We start from the raw sequence: 5,453 nt of genomic DNA on the forward strand, positions 1-5,453 counted from the left end.
GCTTCAGTTTTCATGGGGGATGAGAAAATGTTTGGAGTTTCTTGTGATAGTTTTTAATCTCTTGAGCTAATGGCTTTATAATTCTGCAATTATGCATCATCCTTGTTTAAGCAACTGTAGCAGTCAAATATGTATGGTTGCAATAATTCTGTCAGACCCAAATGGTAATTATTTAACAATATACTGCAAGACCTTCTGGAGTAAGTAACAGATAAGGAGAAAGAGTGGTTTCTTTCAGTAAATATTACCTAAAATACCCTACCAGGTATTTTACATACAATCTCACCAATATTTTACATATAATTTTACCCTTCTTTACAATAATAATGTGATATCTTACATTATAAATTTGTTTGGTGCATTAAAAAATTGGTTCATGAGCTCATGAGCTGCGGAAAGAGTTCATTTAGAATGAAGTATTTAAGACTCTGAAGTCTCTGTCCTTTCTCACCTTTGCTCAGTTTTAGTTAACTTGTCATATGTATCATCCAAGTGAAAATATTCCCATACTGTTAGTGTATAAGGCACACAGTTTTGTAACAAAGTATATGTTATTTCTTTTAAATTGAGCATGATGGTGCTTATGACAAAGAGTAGTTATCATCTGTTCATATTTCTGGACCATTCGTTGGATGGTTCAAATAGTAGAAGAATTCCACATGACTGGTACTGGTTGTAGTCTAGACTAGTCTAGAATTAAATGTTAATATATTGATTGCACAATACAAATAACATTTAATCAGAAAATGTACCATAAGTTTTACCGTTTTAAACATCTTATAATTGACCTCCCCAACCCACCTGAAATAAAAATAATTTCAATATAACTCATTCAACACTATAGGTAGTCTAAGAAACTATTTTAAGAGTTATTGTCCTGATTCTACTTCCAGTGAATATAAATCACTTAGCTCTTCTAGATGTTTCTTATCTATAAAATAAGTGGGTTTTATAATGTCTTTTACCTATCAAAATCTTAGATTTGACCTGCGTGGGTGAATCAAAATGAAGCAAGACATGACACATTCTTATTTAAAATACAATGGACATTTGTCCTCTTGTTTTTACATAATTCTTAAATAGTTTTTATGTTTGAAATTCATGGAAGGGAAAAGTACTGCTTTTTATTTATCTTATCATGAAGTTTGTTTTCCATGTCACTATTTGCAGTTGTTTAGCAGATTTTAGTCTAATAAAATTGTTAAATAATAAGTTTATATAAGTTGATTTATTTATTTTAACTTTGGCAAATATATTTTAAAAACTCTAGGTAAGTTTGTTTTGTGTGTTTTGAGGGTTTTTTTCTTACTATTGCTGACAATGGTATGTCAACTTGGCCCCAGGATAGCAATTAACAACCCAGTCAGAGGTTGTTAGTAATTTCCCATTTATTTGGAAAGAAGATTGATTTTATTAAATAAATTGAAATCAATGAATACTAGCCAGAAATTTATTTTAAAATATTAGTATGTATAAAAAAGAAATGAGCAAAATACAATTAAAACGAAGTGTAAAAGTTAAGAAAAGAGAAATTTTCAAAAGTAGGCAATATTTATAGAAAGGAATATAAAAGCTTTTGCTTTTTTGCTTATTAATCCACTATAATATGTATAGAAGCAATTAAAATGTTAACTAAAATTAGTAGTAGAAATTTAGAAATATTTTCCTAACTTATATGTAATTACAACTTATTGCATATATTGCATACATTGCATATATTGTTAACCTCTCAATATGTATGAGAATGTGATTCAAGTTTTTGGTTAGCAAAAAAAATCAAAACAAAATAAACATTAAAAATCCATAATAGATTGAACTCGAGTTGGAAGAGGTGAGTCCGGTCTCAAAATGGAGGTAAAACCGCCGCCTGGTCGCCCCCAGCCGGACTCCAGCCGTCGCTGCCGCTGGGGAGAGGAGGGCCATGACCCAAAGGAACCAGAGCAGTTGAGGAAGCTGTTTATTGGTGGTCTGAGCTTTGAAATGACAGATGATAGTTTAAGAGAACATTTTGAGAAATGGGGCACCACTACAGATTGTGTGGTAATGAGAGACCCCCAAACAAAACGTTCGAGGGGTTGGGTTTGTGACTTACTCTTGTGTTGAAGAGGTGGATGCGGCAATGTTGCACGACCACACAAGGTTGATGGGCGTGTAGTGGAACCAAAGAGAGCTGTTCTAGCGAGGATTCAGTGAAGCCTGGTGCCCATCTCACAGTGAAGAAAATTTTTGTTGTTGGTATTAAAGAAGATACAGAAGAATATAATTTGAGAGACTACTTCAAAAAGTATGGCAAAATTGAGACCGTAGAAGTTATGGAAGACAGGAAGAGTGGGAAAAAGGAGGATTTTGCATTTGTAACTTTTGATGATAATGATACAGTTGATAAAATTGTTGTTCAGAAATACCACACTATTAATGGGCATATTTGTGAAGTGAAAAAGGCCCTTTCTAAACAAGAGATGCAGTCTGCTGGATCACAAAGAGGTCGTGGAGGTGGATCTGGAAACTTTATGGGTCGTGGAGGAAACTTTGGAGGTGGTGGAGGTAATTTTGGCCGTGGTGGAAACTTTGGTGAAAGAGGAGGCTATGGTGGTGGAGGTGGTGGCAGCAGAGGTAGTTATGGAGGAGGCGATGGTGGATATAATGGATTTGGAAGTGATGGTGGCAACTATAGTGGTGGTCCTGGTTATAGTCGTTCGAGGAGGCTATGGTGGCGGTGGACCAGGATATGGAAACCAGGGTGGTGGATATGGTGGTGGTGGAGGAGGATACGATGGTTACAATGAAGGAGGAAATTTTGTTGGTGGTAACTATGGTGGTGGTGGGAACTATAATGATTTTGGAAATTACAGTGGACAGCAGCAATCAAATTATGGACCCATGAAGGGGGGCAGTTTTGGTGAAAGAAGCTCTGGCAGTCCCTATGGTGGTGGTTATGAATCTGGTGTTGGAAGTGGATATGGTAACAGAAGGTTTTAAAAACAGCAGAAAAGGGCTACAGTTCTTAGCAGGAGAGAGAGTGAAGAGTTGTCAGGAAAACTGCAGGTTACTTTGAGACAGTCGTCCCAAATGCATTAGAGGAACTGTAAAAATCTGCCACAGAAGGAACGATGATCCATAGTCAGAAAAGTTACTGCAGCTTAAACAGGAAGCCCTTCTTGTTCAGGACTGCCATAGCCACAGTTTGCAAAAAGTGCAGCCATTGATTAATGCAGTGTAGTGTCAATTAGATGTACATTCCTGAGGTCTTTTATCTGTTGTAGCTTTGTCTTTTTCTTTTTCTTTTCATTACATCAGGTATATTGCCCTGTAAATTGTGGTAGTGGTACCAGGAATAAAAAATTAAGGAGCTTTTAACTTTTCAATATTTGTATAGTTCAGTTTTTCTACATTTTAGTACAGAAACTTTAACAAAATGCAGTTTTGAAGGTGTTTCCTTGTAAGTTAACAAGTAAAGATCATTATTAATTACTATTTTGTATGAATTTTGCTAAAGTTAACTGTAAAGAAACACATACTGACTTGCAACTTAAAGGGGAATCTATTCTCCCTGTTTCCAAACCATGATATGAATGGGCACTGACTTGTGGAGAGAATAGATATTTGTATGTTTGAAATGTGTGTTTTAGATAAATAGGATTGGGTATTTAAATTAGCATATATGTGGATTTAATAGCACTAAGATTATCTTCAAATGAAGCATCTCAAAATTCCTATTTGGTTTTTGTTCATTTTCTTTCAAAATGTAATCATGATTTTAGTGTGTTAGATTTGCCGAGTCTTCATTCTACATTTACCCTGGTCACATTAAAACTGCTGCCATAGGTTTTGGTGTTAAAAAAATGTCTATAGACCACTATTTAAATTCTGGAAAAGGTAGTGGATGTTTTCTCCTTTGCCACCTTGAAAACAATTCTTTTCAAGGTACAGGACCACTAAGCCTGCTACAGCAGAGCAAATTAGTTGGTACCTGGTTTGTTTTTTCCAAAGCACATGAGACCCATAAATCCTGACCTTCTTTGGTTTAATTTTTTTCTTTTTCTCTCACATAACAAGCTTTTATAGCAAGAGAATAAGTCACGTGTTATCAAACCTTTAACTGGCTGGCATAGTTTACTGTTTTTACTCTATACATTTTGCTGAATGACACTAAATATAGGTTAGGTATAATTGTCCAGAACAATTTAATGCAGCAGAAATGTAGCACAGGTGCTTAGTACCAGCTTCTCACTTCCCAGAGACCTGGATTTAAATTTGGGTAGTCTTGAGTTCCTACTTAAATTCCCAAAGAACACACTGGTATTCCTTGTTTATATTTCAACCTAAATCATGTTGGTGTGCATTATCAATTTGTTTGGAAGACCCTGGTTGAGAAGTTTTAGATAGCAAGGATATATATATCCAATGTCTACTGTGTTGCGCCAGCTACTGCTTACAATTTCACTGGAGGCCTAAGTTTGTGCCCTGCTGTTGTTCTTTCTTTGGCAGATGAACGTTGAATTCAAGATTTTTATTTGGTTTTTTAAAGTACTAAGCAAAATAAGCAATAAAAAGGGGAATGGGGCGTGCTAGTGTTTGAATATGCTCTCTTGTTGCTCTAATTCTGTGCCTCTGTGCATTATTAATATATGGATCCATGCAATGCCAGCATGGAAATTGGTCTTCACAGATACTGCAGTTTTCCAGAAAACACAAATCAATAAATGTAACAGGCAACATTCCATTTGTTAATGGGCATATGTGAATAAGCAGTGTAGAAAATAGGCTCATAATAGAAAATGGTTAAGGCCTTCATAACTTAAAGTGTGGATATATAAATGGACACTCTCAATGTTCATAACTTAAACCTTGGTTACCTGGTCAAAATAATGCTTGGGAAACATTTTTATTAAAATTGAGCTAAATTGTCTCAATTTTTTTTAAATCACATTTAATAAAGGTTGAAGGAATGGGAAAAATAAAAATCCATAATAATAGTTTAAAAAGTCTAGAATATTCTAAAAGTGTGAATATGTCAGAATTATATGTTGATATTTAACTGTCTTCTCTTTCTTAACTGTATAATGAAATGTGAGGAAAAGGGGAAAATGTGGGTTTTAGCAGTAATAATAGTGATAACTTAATATACATAGATTTGAGACATGTGGATCCCTACTGAGATGGAGGATCTATCACAGTGTAATGCACTTGCCTAGAAATTTGAGGACTATGGCAGGATGAGGTCGAGAGGGAGGACAGGGTGTTAGCAGCTTGTCTCAGGGGGAATCCTCACAATGATCTGTTAGTATATAGCTGTAAGAAGATTTTACTTTAGTTACTTGTTCACCCACTTTGATATGAATAGAAGAGCTAAATGTTAACTAAAATTAGTAGTACACTTGTAGAAATAAATATTGTTTTAACTTAGAATATGATTGCAATTTAGATATAAATAGAATACTGCCTCTCTTTTA

The 5,453-nt window shown here is 34.8% G+C and overlaps 1 pseudogene across 1 annotated transcript; it reads left to right on the plus strand.

The window, feature by feature from the left end:
- Positions 1-1,848: 1,848 nt before the first annotated feature.
- LOC308267036 (heterogeneous nuclear ribonucleoprotein A3-like) lies at positions 1,849-2,979 on the plus strand (annotated as a pseudogene). The gene has a single exon. The product of its transcript is annotated as a heterogeneous nuclear ribonucleoprotein A3-like (transcript).
- The last annotated feature ends 2,474 nt before the right edge of the window (positions 2,980-5,453 follow it).

Source organism: Muscardinus avellanarius (assembly GCF_963383645.1).
Source record: "Muscardinus avellanarius genome assembly, chromosome: 9".
NCBI lineage: Eukaryota > Metazoa > Chordata > Mammalia > Rodentia > Gliridae > Muscardinus > Muscardinus avellanarius.